The sequence below is a fragment of the Chelonoidis abingdonii genome, unplaced genomic scaffold (genome assembly GCF_003597395.2).
Source record: "Chelonoidis abingdonii isolate Lonesome George unplaced genomic scaffold, CheloAbing_2.0 scaffold0001, whole genome shotgun sequence".
NCBI lineage: Eukaryota > Metazoa > Chordata > Testudines > Testudinidae > Chelonoidis > Chelonoidis abingdonii.
The window spans coordinates 581,254-606,785 of NW_027424262.1; the positions used below are offsets into that span (position 1 = coordinate 581,254).

Sequence of the window (25,532 nt, forward strand, 5' to 3'; positions counted from 1 at the left end):
TTCAGTGCCCCAGAGTACACACAGCATTGGCAAATCTTTCCAATGGACAGACTAGAAAATGGGCCTAGCAAGAAAGGTGGAAGAAATCACTGGAATATTTGGTGATGGGACATTTGAAAGGAGACCCAGTACAAATCGCCCTAAGACACACTGCTGGACCATACAGCGTACATATACCTCACGAGGCGCCTATGCCCTTACTTCATAAAGTGGAAACTGAGTTAAAGAGAATGGAGCAGATTGGCTCAGAGATTCTCAGTTATGCCAACACCACAGTGCCCCTCAATGGTACCAGTTACAATGGAAAAATACAAATCTGTGTGGATCTTAAAAGATTTAATGAACCAGTTAAAGGAGGAAAATACACCCTCCCAGCACTGGATAACTTCATCCTCAAAGCGAAAGGAGCTACAGTATTCTCCAAGCTGGATGCCTCGAGTAGATTCTGGCAAATTCCTTTAGCCAAAGAAAGTGCTAAACTGACTACATTCATCATGCCCTCTAAAATTACCTTTTGAGGTTACTAGGGCACCTGAAGTTTTCCAGAGAAGGATGGCAGAACTGCTACCAAACACAAAGGGAGTTGTCATTTCACAGATGATATTCTGATATGTGGCTCGTCATTGGAAGAACACAACAAACCGCTCAAAGTTCTAAGCCTAGTCAGACGCTCTGGACTGAAGATAAACAAGGAAATATGCATTTTCTGCCTATCCCAAGTTTAGTTTTGGGAGATAGACAATGACCAAAGATGGAGCAGCCCTAGCCCCAAGAAAGAACAAGCAATTCGAGAACTGAATGAACCAACTAACATTCCAGAACTAAGACATGTATTGGGGATGAGTTACCTTGGTGAATAGCTATAAGACCTTTCTACAATGACAAAACCACTGAGCAAGCGATTAAAGTGCAACACATTATGGCTATGGGGGCCAAATCAAGAAATTGCCTTCAAAAAAGTAAAAGAAATGATCTCCACCTCTTACGTACAGTGGTGTGAACAAACCCACCATGAGTGGTGTGGATGCAAGCAGCTAGGGCATTGCAACAACTGGGCTCTGAGTACAGGAGCTGGACTTGCTAGTAGCATGGCATCTACAACCCACAATTCCATGAGACAACCGTAGCCTGAACCATTTGTAACAGAAGTATTTGTATACTGCTGACCCATTTGTGAAGGAACATACATCACAGCTGAAAAGCAAGTGGTTGTGTGTTATAGATATTGGGCAAGACCCTCAGCAGGTGTAAAGGGATGTTGCTACTCAAGCTAGCTAGGGAATAACATGATTTTCCGTGAAAAAAAGCTCAGATTTTTGTTCAAAAACAAAAAACTACATTTCATTTTTTGGAAACTAAAAATAAATTTTGAAAATGACTTTTAGTTGCAGTTTCTAGGCTTGTTATTTGAATTGACAATTATTTTTCTTCAATAACAATAATTTTCAGCAAACCCCTCGTTTGCTGAGAAACCTTTTCCACTGAAAGGATGCAGCCAGCTCTAGAAACTGCATTGACATCCACGGCACTCTGCTCGTTTACAGCAGCTGTGGATCTGGTCCACGGACAGCAGGGTACAAGTCTCTAACTAGGAATTTCAAACAAACTAAGGACAATATATTGACCATGCATTTATCCTAGCCACAATATCATTCACCTTGAGTGGATTAGCTACATCATAAATGCTACAAATAATTTAAACAGCTATCATGTTGCTTCAATTATCTTATCAAGCTCTTTAAATATTGAAATGCACCAAACGTTAATGCCTGGCAGTCCAGGGCTATCCCTCATCCCAGTGGCTGCAGTGGTCCAATCAGCATATAGATCTTCTGTATCAGCCTGTAAGCTCAGAGATGTGTGCCTGGCGTACGCAGCCTGGCTGAAGGGGAATGTCTTGCTGGGGCAGGGTTGGAAGGAGAAAGAACCCCAAGGGACAGACAGACAAGGAGGAGATGCCAGGGAGCACTCAGCGGGAATGGGACAGGGCTGGAGGAGGAGGCTGCAGGTACAACCAGCAAGGGAAGTCATGGGGGCCCTGTTGCAGCATTGTGTCTTGGGCTCCCCAAACACTGGCTCTGCCCCTTACTGCAGTGCAGTCCTCTAAGATGAAGGGTGCCTTGTCCAAGCTGATGGCTCTGTCAAGTACCTTCTCTGCCGTGATTGGTTCATGTGCTCCAGACTCTGCCAACATTCACACCGGCACAGAATACCATTTTTATCCTCCTGTTTCTCACCAGAGTGCTGCTCACGGGATCAGCCTGTGATTAGCAGGAGATGATCTACAAATGGTTCTGAATGTCACACCAGAGAATAAACACATGTGTGAAGTACACAGCCTAGCACTGTGCTGGCCCTGTGCATTATGGGGCAGGGGGGAGAGGAGGTTTATGTATGTTAGCACAAGTGTAAACATGTTCCAAAGAAATGATGCTGTGAGCAGGGATAACCCAATTCCTGAAGAGTGAGTGTGTGAATAGAAGTCACAGCTTCCTAGCTCTAGCCCAAGTCACAAAATTCTGATCTTCTCCAAAGTTCAGAGGTGGTGGGATCTAGAGTTTTGATCTCGAATTCTATGAATGGAGAAGACCCCAAAGACAAAGCCATCCAGATCCCATTGCATCATCCACCAAGAGATGGTTGGCTTTCAATGACAGGAGAAAGTTTCAGCACATGGTAGGAATGTTAGAGATGAAAACTACAACATACAGGTGCTATGGGACATCAATTCTGCCACAGCATACCTCAGAAATGAGCACCTATCATTTTGGAAGAACCTCTTTCATGTCTCATATGTACAGTAGCCTGTGTGCTAGGTGATACAGTTGCTAATGAATCTAAGCACTCTAATCACATTAAACCTAATTAACATTTTGTTATTAGTTTGGTCCTGGAAAGGCAATAATTTATGCTTATGTGAAACAGATAATCACATAATTATCAAAAGGAAGGAAATGCCTCTTTTTTTGTCTGCCTCAATCCTTTTTATGAGCTGGACACCACCCTGGTGTGAGACATATTTGCTAACTCAAAGCACAAAAGGGCTTAATAAATCATGAGCATTATGACCCTTAACATGGGGAAGAACAGCTGGATGCTTTCACCGAATTTAGCAGAGCAGTGGCCAAACTATATTTTAATCTATTAGCATAATAATGGTAAATATTTTAGTCTTATTTGTTTTATGGTGGAACCTAGAAACCCCAACCAGAATCAAGCCCCATTGTGCTAGCTGCTGTGCATACACATAGCAAGAGACAGTACAGCCCCATACAACCTAAACAGCCAAGGCAGACAAAGGGTGAGAGGGAAAATAAAAAAGTGACTTGCCTAAGGTCACCCAGCAAGTTGACAACCAAGTCAGGAATAGAACCCAGGCATCCTGAATCCTTGGTCAGTGCCTGCTAAAGGCCTCAGAGTTCTGCCAAACCCATCCCAGGAAAGGAGCAGTGGAGAGGTCCTCCAAGCAGGCTAGAGTGGCTGCAGGGGAAGCAGCCAATCAGGGCCCAGGAAGGCCATATAAAAGGAGCTGCAGAGCAGAACAGTACTCAGTTGCTGCTTGGAAGAGGAGGAGAAGAAAGGACTACAGGCTTGGCTGCCTGGAAGAGAAGAAGGGCCACAGGTGGCTTGCTAGCAGGAACCAGGAGAGCACTGAGGGAGCTCCTGGCTGGTTGCTAGGATTGAGTAGGGACTGAGCCTGGATAGGGCTGCAGGAAGATAGTGTCTCCAGGGAGGAAGCCCTGGGGATACTGCCCCATACCAGGGCTGGACTACTTAAAGACCAAAGCCCAGGGAGGTCTAGAGAGAGGCACCACCAGAGGGGTACTGAGATAGGCCTTGTGGACTGTATACCGCCAGAAGGGGTTTGTGCTGGTTAACAGGGGTGGACAATGTGACTCATCTGGAGTGTTGTCATTGAAACCCACCTGAGAACCACCAGAAGGAGTTGACAGCACTAAAGAATGCAGATGCCTAACCAGAAGGGGGTGCTCATGAGAGGTGGGTGCCAACCCTGTTACAATGCCCTAGAAGTTCAACCTTCTACTCATGGTACACCTCTCCTTAAAGCACTGCACTACTGTAGTGGGACACTGCTGCCTTGAGGTAATCCACCTTCCTGAGAGGTGGTAGCTTAGTTGAGAGATGAATTCTTCTGTCAGCCTAGTGCTGGTCCAGCTGGAATAGCTATGTCTTTCAGGAGGGTGGATTTTTCAGACCCCTGAGAGATGGGGCTATATTGAAGTAAATTCCTAGTGTAGACGAGGCCTCGGTGCTCTGAGAGAAAAAAACCCAACAAGAATCCTGGTTTCACTTTCTCCTGGCTGTCCAGGTTCTCAGCTAGTGTAAATGGTCCTAGCAACATCAAATTCTGTGTAAGTAAGCTGAATTACACTAGCTGAGGATCTGGCCCTACACCTTTTACCTCCAGCAAGCATTCGTCTTGGAGCTGAGCTGAAATATCCAAATAAATGCAAAACAACCACCACAGCACAGTCTTGAAAAACACCTGCAAATGCTGGACATATGGATTCGCTTTCACTCTAAGTAGAACAATGACAGGGTCTCCTGGCAAGCAACTGTCTCTATTTAAACAAATTGTGAAAGGTGCATTGCTTGATATTCACTATGTACAGAGTGAGCAGCTTTGCTATCCTCTTTACAAGTGAGAAAGGAGGCATCGGCAAACAAGTTGGAGAGCTGCAGGAGCACAGGGAAACCAAGGGAAGGTGGCTTTCAAAGTAGCAACTCAAAGTTGGAGTGACATGAGTTGTAGGGGTGCGAAGGGTTGATGGTGACTTGAAATAAGAGTTCCTAGCAGGGGGCGTATCTTTGCCAGTTGCCCTTTTCTAAGCACTTTGAGGAGAGCCTTGGAATCAAGGTCTCTGGCTGTAATGCATATCCTCCCATCAACAGGCACTTCCCCAGCTGTCTATCTTAGCAGAGGGTTCCCTTAAATGTGAATATTGGAGAAGACACGGTGAATATCAGTTCGGACAAAGGGAACTGGGTCTTCACCATGAGCGTGCTCCTCTGCTGATGAAAAGGGGCCCATCTCTGCTGAGGGAAATTCCAGCTAGGGATCGGGCCTATTCCGAGCCTCCTGCCTTTTGCGGGGGAAATGCAAAATGAGGTGGTGATGTCAGACTGGATGGAGCTGGTGTGTTATAGCTGCCTGTTACCTCATAGCTGCAATAATCATATTGTTCCTGTGCAGAGAGAGAGGCCTTGGAACCAGGCCACGGCCAGGAAAGCCTTAGTTCATAGCTGGTTGAAAGAGGGTTCTGACTTGCTGAAGCTTGGTTGCAGTATTGTTATAGCCATGTTTGTCTCTGGACTTGAGAGAGAGACAGCCAGTGGCAGGACAGGCAGCATGCTTGTTCTTGGCGCCAGCGGCCCTCATGCATCCTGCAGCCGCCCATGGCTGCCTGTGTTTGTTCAGCGAGCACCGAAAGGGCTCTGTTTAGACTGGAAGAGAAAGCGTTGCTCTGTTCTGTTGTACTGATGTCTGTCATGCCTCCCCCTCGCTGGGACAGCCGAGCTGGCAGGACGGTCAGAGGGAGGACAAAGGAAAGGAGGACAAAAGATATAGATAAAATGTTGCTAACAACAAGCTATAGGCTCAGGACCTGAATTGGTGTAAAGTGGTGTCATTCTGTTGATTTCAATGCAGCATCTTCAGTTTACACCTGCTGAGGATCTGATCCCTAACATTTTAGGCCAGTAACACTGCCATTGAGGTTAGTCAGTGAGAATGTGGTTAACACATTAAGAAGGCTAGAAGTAAACATCCTCTTACTAAGTGCCTTTGGGGAAACAACATTACTCGACCTGAGCCAGGGCATAGAGCATTTCCTGAGCCCACCCATCCAACATGTTATAACAACTCCACGGGGTTTGGAAATATTTACTGGAGCTCAGCTCTACATATCTCCGGCTGAATTTAAGCCCTGGCCTGAACTATTGTCTTTGATTAGTTCTCCTCCTTATTAATGATCGTTATTCTGGTTCTGAGTCCGCCACAGTGACTCAAGATGAGCAGACTCTCATTCAATGAATTTGTTGCAGAGAATGCAGGACAACGAAGGGCAGTACAACTGGACCCTGTATTATAGCCCTTATTGCTGCTGATCTGCCAATGTTAGCGCTAAGTCATTAATCGTAGGCCAGGCTTCATGCTCTAGGTCTGCCACCTTCTTCTTGACAAAACACTGAAGCCAAGATGAGTCATTCATGCCTTCATGGAAGGGCAGTCACAGGTTGGAGCATCAGGGGTTTTGACCTCTGTTCTGCTACTAAGTTTAGGAGGTAACAGAAACTTGAAGACGACACAGGTAAATGCCATTTTCCTTCTTCTCCCTTTCATGTATTGCTGTGATTTGCTCTGTTTATTTTTTACTGAATCCTCCTTGAGTGACACATTTTGTCTTTTTCATTTGCCTGCGAAAACTCCTGATACCTTATGACCTGTAAACTTTGACTTCAACTTCACCTCTCCCAGTGAATTTCTGGGATGTAACACATGGAAGAGTGATCCACGTAAAACAGGACAACGTTTTTGCACATTCTGTACTAAAATCCAAGTTACAAGAATGTTAACAAAGCATTCAGGTTTGGACATGCCAGTGCTAAGGTTGGCTGCTTAACCCTAACTCTGCCCCTTGTGCATGGATGCTTTACCCTACAATTTCTAAGGGCACAATCACATACTAATTATCAGAAAACACAATATCAGGCAGTATTTTCCCCACATGTCTAGCTGCCACAGCTTGCTTTCGTCCTTTACACTGAGCCATTGTGAAGCTAGTTCAAGTATGTCTCTATGGACTGTCCAGCAAAGCACTTAACTCTAAGCATATGAATAGCCCCATGGAAGTCAAATAATTATTTATGTGGTTAAAGTTAAACAGGGGCTTAAGTGCTTTGCTGGGTCAGGGCCTTATTTATACAGTTAGTTCTCTTCACCATCAGGTGTGTATTTTTATAAAGTGTGCCAGCACTAATGTCACGGTCCCCCTTGCTATGACCAATCTGCTGGGAACTATCAGTGCTGCTAATGCTCCTCCATGTACTGGGTAGGGGGAGTTTGCAAGAGTTCTCACCCCATGTCTGCCTAGCACTTAATCCTGCCTTCAAATAATCCTGTCCCAACCCAACCCTACCTCTGCCCCTCCTGGGTCTCTTCGCGCACACACACCCACCCACGCCTAGGGCTGGGGGAACTGCAGTCTCCTTACCCCTTCCAGCTGGGGGGCAGCTGCAGAGGCTCTTCACCCCTCTGCCCCTGTCCAGGCAGGCACTGCAGAGGAGAGGGGGGAGAAGGAGAGGAACTGTCCTGTCTCCGTTGCTCATGGGGGGGGAGTTGTCCCTGTGAGAACATGGGGGAGTGTTAACAGCACTGCACAGCATGGAACCCTAGAGTGGCAGGGCTGGGAGGTCCAGTCCATCCCTCTACATTGAGGCAGGATATGGCAGTGTCTTGTCACCATGTGGCCTGGTCTGTCCTGGCCCCATCCTTAGGGGGTCTCTCATACACACAGATGGGGAACTTGCCTAGACCTTAATGGCAGAGTTGGGGTGTTGAATCCCTTGTCTCCTCTGCCAAGTGCTTCAGTTCAACAGATGTTTAGAACAAACAAAGAACCAAGAGTGTGAAAGAGCTTGAGTAAACAAATCATTTCTTCTCCCTCCCAGCTAATCAGAGAGACCAGGCCTGCGGCTGCATTTTCAACACAAAGGACCTAAAGTTGGACACCTAAATTCATCTTTAGGCATCTAAACAAGTGCCTCATTTCACCTGCTCTTTTCTCTTCCCAGGTCACTGGTGGTCCCTCCCGCTCCGCTTACAGTGCCAGTGCCAGCTTCACATATGAACGTCTTTATGCTTTTTACTGCTCCTTCTGCCTGAATGGATCCCTTAGCATAGACAAGTGATTCTCAACCTAGCTATCTACCGTTGTAGGCCGCATATGCAGTTTTCTGTGTGTTACATGGGCCGCATCCACACAATATATATACTGTCCACTTGGCCCTGAGGATGTCACACAGGTCACAGCTGTGTGCTGATGGGGTCTTGGGTTGAGAACCACTGGCTTGGACCACTACCCTCTCCTCCTCCACATCTCTTAGGCCTCCTGTGCGGGGCACAAAGCACCGGCCAGTTAAAAGTGGCTTGAGTGAGAGGCTGGTTCTCACTGTCCAGTATGTATTTTAAATTGCAAGTGAACATGGATACAAATATTGCATCTGTCTCCCCCACTTCCTTTCCTCTTCCCCTTTCTGTCTCTTCTTCGACCACATGCTCTTCATAGCAGAAGAGCCCAGCCTGACAGAGACTTGCTTTTAACGGTATGAGAAATGTGAGCCCTGGCGCCTTTCTCCTCCCCATGTGCACTGGGGAACCGCAGGCACTTTCTTACAGGGCTCTGCAAACTGAAACTTCCAGAGAGGCAGGTTGAAGGATGCTCCACCCTTTAACATGTCCCAGTATATTCCTCCCTTTAACGGTCAGCGTGGAGGGCTGATGGTGGATCGGTCCCCAGTGTGTGTGGGTCTGGGCCACAATATCGAAGGAGGTAGGATGGAAGGATGATCCAGCCTTGCATTGCTGTGAAGATAAATACATTCAAGACTGTGAGGTGCCAAGATACATAAGTGATGGGGGTCGTGTGCGTCCCTAGAAGCAACGCAAACTTCAGTCTTGCACAGAGCTGAGCACCCTGGCCTGAACCAGCAAAGCACTTACATGCCTGCTTAACTTTGTCCCCTTCACCTCTGCAGGACTACACATTAAACACGTGTCTAAGTGCTTTGCTGACTCAGGCCAGAGTGCTCAGCACCTTGCAGGACTGCGCTAGCCCTAATATAGGTAGAGATTCGGACAGCACCAGACAGATATAACCAAATCTTTACACAGCCAATTGGTCTTTGCAGTTCACCCATTGCTTTACGTAGCGTTCAGTTCTGAATGCTCTAGGGATGCCAAGCAGCAGAGGAGCAGAGTTAAGGTTATACGCTCTACCTTAGATTTCTCACTTCCCAGCACTGGATGTTGAGCTCTGCAACTAGAACATCATATTGGCATAGGGCTGGGTCCACCCCTCCCAATGTGAGCCAACAAGGAGGGCTAAAGAGGAGGATTCCCTCCCTCCCTCATTTATAGACAAATGCGCTGGGACTTTCCTAAACTGTAGTTTCCATTCTTCAAGGTTTGAGGCATGTATACCTCCCAATGTGGTTACTGTAGTATCAAGTGGAACCGCTAACTGCTGCTACTGTTACTAATCTGGGAGCTGTCTGTCACATTTCTCCTGAGCATTCTCTCTGTCTCTTCTCAGATATGTGACTCTTAACATTCTGCTGCAACAGACATGATATATATTAAGTTGAAATCCTTCCAAGGTACAAACATACAAACCCCTGACCTATAAGGAAAGTGAAAAGTATCTCCTGGAAATAAAGAGATGTGAACCCTTTAATTAAAAAATAAGTGTCTGTCTTTGTAATTTGTATTGACCCCATCCTAACAATTACTGTGCAAATATTTTGAGAAGGTGTGGGCATACAGTCAAAATTTGCATGAGATTGAAGCCATTTTAAGTACAATATAAACCTAAGCATCAATTTTTATGGTTGTATATACTAGTCTGCAAGGATTTGTTCAGCATGCACTGAAAAGGAAATATGTAATCTTCAAGTTAATTTGAAAAAGACATTGTGGCAGGGGGTCGGGGGTGTAAAAATATCAGGCAGAAAGGATTTTTTTTTTTTTTTAATCATCATTTGTGTTGGATGAAGCTGAAAGCTGCCAGATAGCTTCTTTTCGACAGCTTGGAGTTACTGTTGGGAACAGATCCATGTATGGAAGCAAAAGCAGAAAAGCACAGATAAGCTGAGATCCAGCTATGCAAACCATGTTTAGAGACACTTAAAGGACAAGCTCCTTTCTTTCGGGTAAATTTAGAGAAGCTATCATATGAGGTCCTTTTTCCATTCAGCCTTGGACACAGCTACTGAGACTTGACAACGGTAAGTGAAAAGCATTGCAAGTGTTTTCTGTGAATATATAGCTTAGACATTGGGTTTCTCTGATCTCCTAAGGAAAGCCATGCACCTGGGGCTATGGGGTGTCTGAAGAGAGATTTTGGTTGGGCTCTCTGAAGGAGAGGTACTGAGTTGAACAGGATTGCAGCTAGAGAAATGGAAACTTTGACTGACCAAGAGAGAAATGTTGCAAAATTAGCAATTTATCACTGATCATCTGCTATTTGGGCTTTATGAATTGACTGATGTTAAACCTTCAGCATGATAGGGCCTTGAGAGTGCACTGTTATTTTTGAGGGTCTGCCTCTTTTCTGTATCTATGTATCAAATACTGTATATAAAAATAGTGTGTGTTTTTTCATGTCCTACTTTCATTTTGAGAAATGCATCTCATTTAATGGTGTGGGTTAAGCTGAGTGGACATTAGGAAGAACAGATCTGTAAATGACTTATTTCTTGGCACTTGAAGGCAATTTCTCAACGTTTCTCTGTAAATAGAAGGTTGATTACATCCTGTGAAAAGATTTTCATATGGTTTTAACCATGAAAGTCAATCCCCCAAAAACAGCTGGATCCATTATTGTGTCAACCCTTCTCTTGAAGTGAATAGTTCAGGAGCATAAAGTTCTGTAGAAATAGTTTTCCTTCAAACCAATATCTATTTAACATTAAATTAAATTAGTAGAATAGCCTGTGCATTGCCAAAAAGCAGATATGTACCTTTGTCATAAATTAATGTGTTCTATATAGAGAAAGGATATGTTTAAACTGGATGTAAAAGGGTTTTGCATCCTTAGTCTAAAATCTTGTTTATTTTGCATCCTATGATTAAATCACGTTATTGTCACAAGGCTACAAAACAGGGTTTCTGGGTCAGTTTAGGTGTTATAATGAGATATTCAGCCTCCTGCTAAAAATAAGTAAAGAAGCATTTTCATTTTTCAGGTGGCCAATAGATTGGAAAAATAAGTCAAAAGTAAAATTATTTGGAAAGAACTGAAAATAATATCATGAACATTACTGGAAACAATATACTCCCAAGGTTGCACTGAGAGATAATGGAAAATATTGATCATTACACCCTAATATCTTGAACATTTTTATTCACAAACAGTTGTTGTTTTTCCTTGAATTTATTTAATCATCCTCCTCCTCATCCTCACCTGTACTATATTTATATATATATAATAATGGACACATTTGTTTGTGACTCCATAGTTAAGATTGTGTTCTGAAAAGGGCTTAATATGGGGCACAAATTCCTATTTTTTCCATTACATTTCACTGACCTTTCAATGTGAAATTTCACAGAGTCTAGGTTTTCATTCCTTTTGAATATTCTGTGCTGTTTTTTGTTTGTTTCTTTTCACATGTTTAATAGGAAATGTTTGAAATTGGGTTGTGGATGAAATGTGACCATAGCAGTCCAACACTTTTTTGTTCACTGATGTTTTTTAGAAAACATTTACAGAAGAGTTGGTGGAGAGATTAATCTTGAGGAGATTTAAAGCAATGGGTCATTTTTTAAAATAAATATATTTGGACTGAGGATCATTTGTAGCTATGATTCACCAAAAATGGATGTTTATTCTCCATTGTACACTTAAAACAATTTCAGTCAGTGCCTACACTTTTCCGCCAGATTTTATCCTTTAACAGAAGGTTTTACATGCAGCTGCTGATGGATAAAATCTTTTCCCTCAGTGGCTGCAGCTTTCACTGGTCCTCTAGGGATATGAATCTTCTATTGCTCCCTTTAGCAAACTGCCCCACTGCAACACAACAAAGCACTATACTAAAGATCCACAACTAAGCACTGGGAGGAAATGGTTTGGAAAGGGGTGTGCTTGGGAAAGGAGTACTACGTAGATACTGTTCGATGGCATAATTTTTCATCCCCTTGTTTTGTGTCTCGTAGCAATCTTAACTGTTCCACAGTGAAGTTTTTATAACCATAGATAAAGACATAGAGATGAAACTGAAGATCCATCTGTGATCCTGCTAAATTATGAGACCAACGTTCTCAAACATCTAGCTGGAAACCCAAACTCATGCCAGACTCCTCTTGCATTGGCTTTGAAAAGTGACATTGAACCAGCAGAGATTTGCACAAAATAATTTGGGATCCTGAGAATTTTTTTTGAAATCGTGAGCAAAACTATTCTCTTCCATAGATTTCCAGGCCAGAAAGGATTGCTGTGAGCACCGAGTCCCACTACCCACATAGCACAGTCCACTGGTTCTTGCAGCAAGCCCATGACTTCTATCTAGCTAGATGGATAGTCACACTGTGTTTGCAGTTGAGTGTTGGGCTGCACCATTATGTTGTAATGAACCTCATGCCCACAGGACACATATTACACAGAAGGCAAACAAGCCTCTCTAAGCCTTTGTCAGTCCCTTGTAAGCCTCGGGAAGGCTCGAAAGCTCGCGGGCAGAGAGTGCAGTTACAATCCCCAGCTTAATTCTAAGCTCACTTTTGCTACAGTGGGTTCAAATCCTGCTCCAGGGGAGCACAGCACAGAAATCAAGACAGGTGGGGAAAAAATGACAGCAGCTTTCCTCAGCTTCAGCCAGAGCTTAGCATGCTTTCACTTCACAGCCTGTCAGCGGGTCCATAGCAGGAGGTTGTGAAATAACACACAAAGAGTTTCACAGACGCCAGTGATGGCTGAGCTCTCGAGAGTGGCTTGGGAAGGCTGCCTGTGCCAGTGAGTGCTAGTTAAGTGCACAACAAGGCAGTGCAGCCTAGTGGATAGCACACCAAACTGGAGTCAGGAGAAAGTGGTTCTGACACTGACCTGCTGAGTGACCTTGGGCAAATCACTTCCCCTTCTTGATCTCTTTCCTCACCACCCTCCTGTGTGCCTGTTGAGTTTGTCAGATCTCTGGAGCGGGGACTGTCTCCTCCTAGTGTGTTTGCACAGCACTGGCAGAAAGCTGCTGAAAGCTCCGCTGGCAGCACCAGACCCTAACATAATAGAAACAGCAACAGAAAAGTCAGCTAATACCTAGTTGCCAGCATCTGACTCGTGATTTTGGATGCTGCTGGGTTTGGCTGAGACTCCTTAAAGGGTAGCAGGGTTCACTACTCACCATTGGCGTGCACCTTATGGCTCATCTGGAGATTAGGTGATTGCCGGTCGGACACCCCTTGCTGCGGTCGCCCAGCCTGTCGTCTCAGCCTCACCCTCCAGGGTCCTCGTCTTCTTTGTGGCTTGGCTCTCTATCAATGTCTCTCAGGACAAGCTGTCCCTCTGCCAGTCCAGGCAGCCCCCCAGCCTATGTCCAAAGCTGTGCCATTTCCCCAGCGGCTGGCAGAGGCGCCCAGGCCTGCCCTCTTCTCTGGGTTCCAGTCCAGGGACCCTGTGCTCCACAACTGGGTTCTACTTACTTCCAGACCTTGTTACTACCTGCCTGGGCTCCGTCCTAGACTCCTTTTATCTGCCCGCATGTCCAAGCTTCCTCCGCTCTGCAGGGCTCCTTCCCCTGTGGCTTCTTGCCAGACCCAGGAACCTCCAGCACACCTCACTTCTCTCAGGAAGTGACTGCAGCCTACTTCCCCCTAGTACCCACTTCTGTTCTCAGCTCCTTAGCCTTATAGAAGCCCCACCTGTGCCTGCCCAGGTGAACTTCACCCTTAATTGAACATTATTGAGCCGTGGCTCCCCTCCAGGTCCAGCCTGCATGGTTAATTCGCCCATCTAGCACCTTAACCCCATCAGCGTTGGTGGGGGGGGGGGGCCAATCACAGGGCCTGATTTTCACAGGCGGGGGCTCAGCACTCTGACACTCAGTCCCCGGTTTACAATGGCGCCATGGAGCCAGGCCCATGCTCAGAAGGGGCCCTGGCCTGCTCTGCTTGCACTGCGCCCTGAGACCCCACAGGCTCCCCCACCCACCCTCCGCTTGCTCCTTTCGACCTGCCCAGTGGCTGGCCAAGGGCTCCTCTCCACCCCTTGGCCAGACCCCAGGGCACCTCCTGCTTTGGGCAGTCTCTGCTTCCCACCACCTGTAGGACCCTGCCTGTCTCTCTAGAGCTGACCGCCTGGGATGGTGCAGAAGCCTGGCCAGTCTCGGTCAGTTTGGGGGGAGGCCTTGGCTGGGCCCCTCCAGGCAAGCGGGCCCTGAGGGAGCTCAGCTGGGGCAGGCCCTGGCCTGGCTGATCGTGCCGCTCCTGAGAGGCCGGAGCGATTCCCGGCCCTGGGTCCGGCCCTGGGTCCAGCCCTGGCTGTGCTGTCGCCTCAGCCCAGCAGACACAGTCACTTCCCAACAGGGACAGTGAGTGCAGCTGGGAGGCAGGGCTTGGGGGAGTGGGTCTGTGGGGAGTCTGGGGAGGGGTGCTGGGCTGTGAGGGTTGGGGAAGATGTGTGTGTTAGGGCACTAGGGAGTGGGGGTTCTGTGGAGGGTGCTGGGCAGTTGTGGTGGGGTTGTGGGCAGGGGGGCTGGGCAGGGGTGGTGTTGTGCAGGGTGCTGTGCATTTGTGGAGGAGGCCGGGGGGGGGGCACGCTGGACATAGCAGGTCCAGTGGGGCTTTTGCCATAAGGAATTGCAGGGGATGTTCGTGTTGGGCGGGAGGGTTGTATGGAACGGCATGGGCCCACCCCCAAGGGGAAGGGGCATGCTGGCAACACAGGCCTAGGCAGGCCACTGTGTGCGTCTGGCAAATGCTGGTTTGTAAATGGTGCCCTTGCACTGGGCTGGGCAGAGCGGGGCCAACCCTGCCAGGCCCCATTGACTCTGGCTGGCCCCTCGCTCTGGGGACTGACCTCCCTGCACCATGCTCCATTGTCTCCATGGGGGCCCAAAGGTATGTTTGGAGCCAGGCCCGCAAAAGGTTAATCCAGCCCTGGTCCAGCCCCATGTAAGTGGAGCACCAAGTATCATTTGTCTCTCTTGAAAATGTTGGTCTGCATAGCTGGAACTCCTCAGCTCGGCTATGTCCAGTGGGATTTTCCAACGTGCCTATGTGAGTTGGGGTGCTGTCAGTAGGACTTGTGCACCTAAATCACTGAGGCTTTTACAAAAATCTCAACCATTGTTTAAACTCGTGGGACGATGTGCTTACATTAGCCATACAGAGCTGGTCCCTTTGCTCATGCAAACTGCACAGTCTCCTGTGGAATGGGGGAGATACAGGGTTCTTAGCTTTCAGGGGCAGATGGGACCACTGTGATCTGCTAGTCTGATCTCCTGCACAATGCAGGCCAGAGAACTAGCCTGAGCATGATGACATCATGGTAGCCTAGGTGACTGCATCCTTTAAACAAACACCCCACAGCATGAAATCATTGCAAGAGAATTTGACAAACTGAGGCTGGTTTAAAGCAATCCCAATTCTTCCCCTTACCCTTCAGATGAATAAAATATTTGTAGATTAAATCCTGGATAAAGAGTTTGAAAACATTCTCGTTTTCCTTTCAAAAGCCAGAGAATAGTTTGCACAGATTCACATATATCTCTATGTACAAATCCATTCCTCAGCTGAGATCTTTGTACATCCTTTGTCCAGGTTTTGGATTTTTTTCCTGTTCTGCATAGGTTCTTATATTGCCCCCATTGCCACATTATCTAAGTACCTTCCAAACATGCATTATGTGCTATGACTAACACCCATCACATGTGGTGCATTTTTTCTTTTCCCAGGGACAAGTGTGTGCAGTGGAAGGTTAGGGGATTTTATTTAATATCTATGCTGCTCTGTGTTTGTTAGAGACAGAGGTAAAGAAATACTCCTGGCATGTGGATCAGAGTAGAGTGAGGTTAGTGATGGTGCTTAGTTCTTGGGGAAGTTGGTTCCACAGCCTCCAAGAAACTGCTGTCTCCTGCACAGATGAGCTAGGCAGCCCTTTTCAACTAACTACAGCGAGTTGTCGTAACTTTAGCTGAAGTGCAGCAGTCCTGAAAGCTGGGGAGATGAGAGGAGGGAGCTGAAACTTATTTAATTGAACACAGCCAGTTTTCCCAAAAGAATAACAAAGTAGGAGAGCTCAGATTTGCAATGTGTAACATCTATATGTAAATGAGGCACTTGGCATTCCAAAAGAGATGCAATGCATAGATGACAGTATGAGCTGTTTGCCGTCTGTTCTGTTTAGTGCCAAGTGTATTCCCAGTGTGTGCTAAGCATGTGTGGCTGTCATGGTGGCCTTTCTTTAAATAAAAGTAAAGTACCTGATGTTTATTTGATTTAGAGAAATTTCCCCATCCTCTATATTCTCCTATTATAGTTTGGATCACATAGAAGAGACCAGACTTGTCATGCTTTAGAGTATATGGCCAGGTCTACACTGCGACTTTAAATCGGTTTAATGGCCGATATACCGATTTAACGCTGTATCCGTTCACATGACGTCGTCATTAATATCGATTTTACCGCCTCCTTAAATCGATTTCGGAACTCCTCCCAAACGAGAGGAGTAGCGCTAAAATCGATAGTGATAATTGATAAGGGTCGTGTGGAGGAAATCCGACTTATTGGCCTCCGGCGAGCATCCCAGAGAACTGGCAGTGACCGCTCTGACAGCAGTCTAACTCGGATGCAGCGCTGCAGGTAAACAGGAAAAGCCCTGCGACTTTTGAATTGCATTTTCTGCTTGCCAGCGTGGAGCTCTGGATCAGCACGGCTGCGATGCAAGTCTCAAGTCCAAGACAGTAGCTTCAGATGACCGTACGGGAGATACTAGTCTGATCGCTGTATTGGGGAGACAAATCTGTTGTATCCGCTCCGTTACAGAACACGAACGCCAAGGCGTTTGGACAATAAAAAACTGCAGGATACACAGCGTGCGTGACAAGCGTAATGGGAAGCCGAGACCGACGCTCATGAAGGGAGGGTGGGGGTAATGAGGACTCAGCTATTCCACAGCCACAGCAGTCTATGAAAATTATTTGCATTTATTGGCAGAGTCCAATGTCTTAGGTCAAACAACAATGTCTGCGATGGTTCCAGGAACAGCTCCTCGTTTATTCCGTTCCCCCTCCCACAACGTGAAAAAAAAGGGTAAGAAATCATCCTTGACTACTTTTCTATGGTCACCCTAATGTTACTGAATTGCTGGTAGAACGGGAGCTACAGACTGAAGAGCAGTACTGCTCCTCCTCTCTGGTGTAGACAGTTTGCAGACCTGCCCACCAGTCCAGGGAACCCGCCTAACTCTACACTCGAGGGCAACATTGCTACTGCTAGCAGTAGATTACAGAACGGCTAATAACAAGCTTAATCATTGAAACTTGGGGCTGAAATTTTTGCAATCACATTTGGATTGACTCGCTTGGCAATGAGTCAATTCCTCCCTTATGGTATCTAAAAAATAGAGTCCATTCTGCCTGGACTGTCATAGCCCCGGGAGGCTGCCTCCAAGTGCCTCCCCCCCGACATCATTTTCTCTCACTAACAAGTCTCTGTTTTTTATTCTGGTATTCCTTAATACTTCATGACACAAACGGGGGAGGGGCACTGACACGGTTAGCCAGGAAGGTTGAGGAGGAGGAAAGCAACGGGTGCGCTTCTTGCAGGGGCAACCCCTGTGAATACTGACACGGAGCACCTGTGCTCTCTCTGATACACTGGCTCTCTATTACACTTGCCTATTATTCTAGGCAGGACAGTGCACCACTGACCGCTCTGGTCCGCAATCCGAACTCGGATGCGGAGTGCCGGTAAAGCAGGAAAAATCCCCGAGAGCTTTACAGTGACATTTCCTGCTTTCACGTGTCCAGCTCTGATCACCACGGGTGGCGATGCAGTTCAAATGCAAAAGTATCTCCTGCATTGAACCTTACGGGAGATAGCAGATGTGATCGCTGTATGGTGAGACAAATCTCTTTTATCAGAGCTCCGTTAAAGAACAGGAAATGCCAAAGCCTTTGAAAATAAACTACAGGATACACAGCGGTGCGTGACAACAGTAACGGGAAGCAGACACTCAAACGGATGGTCATGGAGGGAGGGGGGGTAATGAGGACTACAGCTACCAGTCTCCACAGCGGTCTCTGAAAACTATTTGCATTTTTGGCTGCGCGCCCAATGTCTGCAGCGTAATACACGGTGTCTTGCGTGGTTCACGGAACAGCTCGTCAGTTTTTTCCCCCTCCAGCACGGTAAAAAAAAGTAAATAAATAATTCCTTGAGTACTGTAAATGTCACCCTCTGTGTACTGAATGCTGCTGGCAGACGCGATGCTGCTGCGGTGAAGAGCAGTATCCGCTCCTCTGCCCCTCCCCAGGGTAGACGGCTGCCCAGTGAGTGCTCCTGGCTGAGTGTGGCCGGGGGGCTCCGGGGTGAAAATGGAATGACTCCCTTTTTTCTGACAGTGAATGAGTACAGAACGCCTGGTAACTGTCTTCATCTTATCACCTGGGGGCTGAGCTTCATCAGACCCCTTCCTCTCTTGCGTAAAGAAAAGATTCTGAACTGCATGGACTGTCATAGCCCATGGTGGCTCCCTCCCCCTCATTTGATCTCAGTAACTACTCTGTGATTCTTATTCATGCATTCTTCATAACATCATGCCAACAATGGTGGGGGGGGGCACTGCTGTGTGTAGCCAGGTAGGTGGGAAGCAACGGTTGCGTTACTTGCAGCGGCTCCCTCTGTGAATACTGCGGAGCAGCTGCGCCTGTGCTACACTGATTTTAATACACTGTTATCCTATTCTTGTCTGGACTGACTCTATTTTTATTAACCGTAAAGGGCAGGATTGACTCAGTCCCAAGTGAGTTAATCCCCATTTTCCTTTCAAAAATTTTACACAGGGTTATTATCCATTCTGTCCCATTTACTGGTGAGTGTAACAAAAAGAGGGGAGATGGGTAACAGTTTCTGCTGTTACAGTAGTACTGTACCATCTACCACCAGGAAGGGGGAGAGGAGCAATTTTCAAGTAGCAATAATCACACCTCAGATTAACTTCATTGGTTATGATACTGCCACTGTGCAAAGCTCTAATGCTCTTCAGTGCTGCAGATTCGCCTCTGTCAAGTAGCATTCAGTAAAAAAGGGTGACATTGTAAGTACTCAAGGATTGCTTTATTTAACTTTCATTTCTCGTGCTGGGGTAGGGGAAGAAACTGAATAGCTGTTCCGTGAACCATAAAAGACACCGTGTTGTAAGCTACAGACACTGGGCGCTAAGCCAAGAATGCAAATAGTTTTACGAGACTGCTGAGGACTGTGGGATAGCGGGAGTCCTCAGCACCCCCGTTCCGTCCTCCATGATCCCCGGCCCTGATGCTAATGTTAATGGTCACGGGGGTTCTGGGTAAATGTCGTCAGTCATTCCTTGCTCCGGAAAACATCAGCAGACAGTCCTTTCGCACATTTTTCTCCTGGATTGCCCTTGCAGAAACAATAGCACGGCAGCACTAGAGACCGTCGCTTTTTGTTTTTCCCCGTCACCATTTGTGTACTAGATGCCGTGGAGACAGAGGCGACACTCGAGCGCTACACACCAGCATTCAATTGCTTTTGCAATGATAGCAGAGATGGTTACCAGTCGTTCTGTACCGTCTACTGCCAGAGAAAACTGGCAATGACATGACGGTTATCTCTCCTTCTCTGAACTGTCCGCTGCTATCATGAGTGCCCCTGGCTAAAATCAGCCGGGGGCGCAACGCAAAAGCAAACTTGGGATTGACTCACTGGCCACTGAGTCAATCCCTCCCTTATGCTGTCTAAAAATAGAGTCAGTCCTGACTACAAGAAGAGTCAAAGCAGCAGAGAATCCTGTGGCCTTATAGACTAACAGATGTCTGTTAGTCTATAAGTGCCACAGGATTCTCTGCTGCTTTTACAGATCCAGACTAACACGGCTACTCCTCTGAAGGAAGAGTCAAGTGTATTAGAAGAGCGCAGCTACTCCATGGCTGTATTAACAGGGGTTTCTCCTGGCAAGAACCGCACTCCATTGCTTCACCTCTCTCTCCCAAACCCTCCGCAGCTACCGTGGCAGGGCCCCCCCCCATTTCTGTCATGCAGTCGTGAGGAATACAAGAATAAGAAACATAGACTTATTCGTGACATAAACCGGGGGGGGGGGGGCACTTGGAGGCAGGCAGTCGTGGCTATGACAGTCCAGGCAGGACATACTCAATTTTTAGAAACAGAAGGGAGCGATTGACTCTGCCCAAGTGAGCCACTCCCAATTTGGGTTTCAGAACCATTGTCACAGGGGCACTCATGATAGCATCGGACACTAAACTGTGATGCACTGGCCAGGTAAACAGGAAAAAGCCTGAATCCCCGCGAACTTTTGAATTCCATTTCCTGATTGTCCACCGTGAGGGTCAGCACACACACAGGTGACCACACAGAGCTCATTTGCACTCGTCACAATGCAGTCTCCTGATAATCGAAGAAGAGCGCCAGCTTGGACCACACAGGAGGTTCTGGATCTGATCGCTATCTGGGGTGAGGACTCAGTGCTCACAGCACTGCGTTCCAAAAGACGAAATGAAAAAGTTTTTGAAAGAATTTCAAAGTCTATGGCTGATAAAGGGGCACAGCAGAGACTCCCTTCAGTGCCGAGTGAAAGTGAAGGAACTTAGACAGGGTTACCAGAAAGCCAGAGAAGCAAACGGAAGGTCAGGCTCTGAGCCGAAAACATGCCGCTTCTATGCTGAACTACATGCAATTTTGGGGTTCAGCGCTACCAGTGCCCCACCCCTGTCCGTGGATTTCAGACTTTGGGATTGAAATATCAAGTGTTTCTGAGGATGTAGCCGAGGGGAAGATGGAGACGAATTTGAGGATGAAGATGACCGTGGTGATAGCACACAGCAGTCCGTAAACCCCAACAGCCAGGATCTTTTTGAGACCCAAGAATTACAGTCCCTGCGCTCCCCAAGCGAGAAGCCCAGACAGTGAAGCCATGGAAGCGACCTCCGGTAAGTGTCCCTTCATTCTGTACAAACACGGATTAAAACAAGACGGTTTTTTAGATCGCATTGACACCAGGGCTTTTGCTGCAGTCGCAGCCATTACTGTTACAGGAAAATTTCGTTAACATGTCTGGGATGGAGCGAAAATCCTCCAAATAATCTCCATGAATCGATCGTGGAGGAACTCAAAAACCCTTATGCTATATGAGAACATTTCTGGCCAGACAGCCTTCTCCGTCCCCCATAGTAGGTAACTTTTCAACGCCATGCATTTTGCAAGACATTTGGTACTGCAGGCATTGAAGGCATTGCACTGAAGGCATTGCATAAACAAACGATCTGCCTCCTGCGGTGCTATTGTCAGGAGAGAGATATCATCCATTGTTACCTTGTAGAACATCAGGAATGTAAATAGGGGCAGACATGGCGATTTTGCTACTGGCCAGAGCGGGGGGATGGGAGGAGGATAGCGACGAGTTTTCAGCGTCTGGCAAGCAGGATTCTCCCTGCTACCAGCAACGCGCTGCGGGGGTGATGTAGGGTGATCACTAGCAGCGATCGTATATGATAGGAGCCATGCGCTGTTGGTGGATGTGAAAGAGGGGGGTTTGGGCTTTGCAGGTTCCTCTTAACAGGAGCAAGGCATCATATAGATCACTGTGTATATGAACGGCGGAGAAGTCAAAATTTTAAAGCCTCACTTACCATCGCCGCGTGGACGTACGGTTGGCCCGTACCTGCGTCTGTGTGTGTGCCCACACCAGTCACACAGACACTGAATATTTAAACGATACAAAATGCGACCTTGTATAGAGATCACATGTGCTCTGTAAGGTGGATAGTGTTCTATGTGAAAGAGTACTATCATTGCTCTGTAAAAGGTATCTTTCCACATACTTATCACCCTGGTTTGCCTTCCCCATGCAGCTGCACATTTCTCAGAAGTCCCTATGCCATCACGAGGGTGTGCTGTGATACGGCGGAGGAAGAAGAAGACGCGAGATGAAATGTTCACAGAAATATTGAAGTAACACGCAATGAGAGAGGATAAACAGAATGATTGGAAGGATGTGGTAGCAAAGTACAGGAAAGATGCCAGTGAACGATCTGAGAGGGCTAGGCAGGAAGACCAGCGTTGGAGAGATGCAACGCTGGATCTGCTGCGTTCTCAAACTGAAATCCTCCAACGCATGGTGGAGCTTCAGGAAGAGCAGCACAGTAGCAGAGTGCCACTGCAGCCCCCTGTATAACCTCCCTGCAAGCCCACGTCCCATATCTCCCTCACCCAGACGTGTAAGAACGCGTGGTGGAAGGCTTTCTGCACCCGCCTACTCCTCCACACCCCTGCAGAGTTCAAGGAAAAGGCTGTAATTACGCTACAATGTGCTTAATGGCCTTTCCCTTCCCCCTCCTTCCAAAGCACAGCAGTCAGGGACACCTTCCTAATTCTCTGCCTTTTTTTATAGTTCCTTTGTAATACAGAATACATCGAAAGGGGGAGGGTGGGTTGCTTACAGGGAAATCTAGTAAGGAAAAACTCATGATTTTTAACAGATGCATAATTACTTTTAATGAATAATAAATGATTTTTAACGATACAGAATTTATTTCCTTCGCCAACCTGTAATGAAAAGGGGGAGGGTGGGTTGCTTACACTGAATAAGTCCATCAAGTGCGGAGGGTTCATCAAGGGGAAGCAAAACAGTCACACCGTACCCTGGCCGTGCTGAAACTCGTTTTCAAGGCTTCTCTGATGCGCAGCGCCTCCAGGTGTGCTCTTCTAATCGCCCTGGTCTCTGGCTGCTCGTACTCAGCGGCCAGGTGATTTGCCTCAGCCTCCCACCCCAGCCATAAATGTCTCCCCCTTAGTCTCACACAAAGATTGTGGAGCACACAGCAAGCAGCAATAGCAAGCGGGACATTGGTTTGGCTGAGGTCTGAGCGAGTAAGTAATGATCGCCAGCGACCCTTTAAACGGCCAAATGCACATTCTACCACCATCCGGCACTTGCTCAGCCTGTAGTTGAACAGCTCCTGACCACTGTCCAGGCTGCCAGTGTATGGCTTCATGAGCCATGGCATCAAGGGGTAGGCTGGGTCCCCCAGGATAACTATAGGCATTTGAACATTCCCAACGGTTATTTTCTGGTCTGGGAAGTAATTCCCTTGCTGCAGCCGTTTAAACAGACTAGTGCTCCTGAAGACGCGAGCGTCATGAACCCTTCCTGGCCATCCCACGTGGATGTGAGTGAAACGTCCCTTGTGGTCCACCAGTGCTTGCAGCACCATTGAAAAGTACCCCTTGCGCGGTTCACGTACTGGGTGCCCTGGTGTTCTGGGGCCAAGATAGGGATATGGGTTCCATCTATGGCCCCACCACAGTTCGGAAAACCCATTGCAGCAAAGCCATCCACTATCACCTGCACGTTTCCCAGAGTCACAACCTTTCGTAGCAGCAGCTTAACGATTGCTTTGGCTACTTGCATCACTGCAGCCCCCACAGTAGATTTGCCCACTCCAAATTGATTCCGACTGACCGGTAGCTGTCTGGCGTTGCAAGCTTCCAGAGGGCTATTGCCACTCGCTTCTCCACTGTGAGGGCTGCTCTCATGTTTGTATTCGGCGTTTCAGGGCAGGGGAAAGCATGTCACAAAGTTCTAAGAAAGTGCTCTTACGCATGCGAAAGTTTCGCAGCCACTGCGAATCGTCCCACACCGTCAAAACAATGCGGTCCCACCAGTCTGTGCTTGTTTCCCGTGCCCAAATTCGGCGTTCAAATGGGTAGTAGATGCCCCGTTAATAGCAGTAGCTCCAAAACGCTGGGGCCAGCGGTTATGGAGAATTCTGCCTCCATCTCGTCATCGCTGTCCTCGCCGCTCAGCAATAGCTGCCTCCTCCTCTCCTCCTGCCTTTGCAGTTCATTGTTCAGTATAGTCAGCACGAGAGTACGCGAGGTGTTGACAACGGTCAGGATACCGTTTGTGATCTCAGGGTCCATGATTGCTGTGCTATGGCGTTTGCTCAATGCACTCCGCGAAAAACGCCAAAGGGTTGTCTGCTGCCCTCACAAAGGGAGGGGTGAGGCTGTACCCAGCACCACCCGGGGCAATGTTTTCTGGCCCATCAGGCACTGTGCTCTCAACACGGAAGTGGGAACTATGGGATAGCTGAGGGAACAGCTACCCACAGTGCACCGCTCCTGAAATCGATGGTAGCCTTGGACCATGGACACAAGCAATCGATTTTGTGATCGCATTGTGGACGCGCAAAACCGATTTTATAACATCGGTTTCGTAATATCGGTTTAAACTACTTCGAAATAATCGTGCAGTGTAGACGTAGCCTATATTTAAGTTTTTCCACATGAACTGAGTGTACTGTAATCCCAGCTACTTGGGCAACTGAGGTTGGTGGATTGTTCAGGAGTTCTCGGCTGCAGTGCGCTATGCTGATTGGGTGTCTGGTGCCACTGACAGCCTGGCCAGCAGGGTGGCTGAAGGACTGGCTAGAACAACACAAATGATCAGTGTGCTCTCTGCGAGGGCTGATCAGGGCCGGCTCCAATCACCAGCCCAGCAAGCAGCTGCTTGGGGTGGCTAACGGTGAGGGGTGCCACGTCTGGGTCTTTGGCAGCAGTTTGGCAGTGGGTCCCTCACTCCCTCTCGGAGCAAAGGACCTGCCACTGAAGCGGCGGTGGTGGAGCTGCAGATCGTGATCACGGCTTTTCTTTTTGCTGCTTGGGGCGGCAATAACCCTGGAGCCAGCCCTGGGGCTGATGGACTGATTTATCAAGGTGAATGTGTACTGTGCTATAGTATAAATTACTACTGCAGAAGGCCAGACCTGCACCAATGGAGATTTAGGTGAGATATTAGGAAAACCTCTCTAACTCTCAGGACAGTTACACTATGGAACAGGCTTCCAAGGGAGGCTGTGGAATCCCCATCACTGCAGGTGTTTCAGAACCGGTTGGACAAACCTCTGTCAGGGAAGATCTAGGTTTACTTGGTCCTGCATTTGTGCAGAGGTCTGGACTTGATGATCTCTTGAGGGCCCTACAGTTCTCTGTTTCTCAGCTAGTATAAATCAGTCTAGGTCACTAGTGAATTTTGAAATTTTGCAGAGGACCTGGCCCTGAATTCCTACCCTAATGCCCTAAGGAATTATCTGACCTGTATGTGGAAGCACCTCAAATGCTGCATGTTGATATGAGTTAAAGAACAAAAGTTTTTATAAAAAAATCCCAGGGAGCAACGTGTGATAGAGTAGTTGCAACAGCCTCACATGACTTGGCCCAGGGGCAGTTCCCTGGGCTGCCATTCAGGAGTCTAGATTTTGCCTAGCCACAATCCTGGACTTTAGAGTGCTCAGCCCTTCTAACTATGCTCTTTATCCGGCCCCCATCACTGTATAATCTGGGTGTCTCACAACCTGTAAAGCATTTATCCTCACAACACCCCTGGGAAGTTGGTTGGTGCTATTGCCCCATTATTCAGAGGGTGAACTGAACCATAAAGAGAATAAGTGACTTGCCCAAGGTCACATGGCCAGTTTGTGGCAGAGGACAGAATTAAACTCGCATCTCCTAGTATTAGGCTAAGGTGCTGACC

The 25,532-nt window shown here is 47.4% G+C and overlaps 1 protein-coding gene and 1 pseudogene across 4 annotated transcripts in view; one reads left to right on the forward strand and one right to left on the reverse strand.

The window, feature by feature from the left end:
• Positions 1-9,885: 9,885 nt before the first annotated feature.
• SLC8A1 (solute carrier family 8 member A1) overlaps positions 9,886-25,532 on the forward strand; it is a 324,738-nt gene continuing 309,091 nt past the window's right edge. For all 4 annotated transcript variants that reach the window (XM_032784448.2, XM_032784452.2, XM_032784449.2 and 1 more), the window contains exon 1: positions 9,886-10,026. The gene's annotated coding sequence lies outside the window, so the exon portion shown is untranslated. The remainder of the gene's footprint in view (positions 10,027-25,532) is intronic.
• Positions 18,771-18,987, reverse strand: LOC142045997 (U4 spliceosomal RNA; annotated as a pseudogene).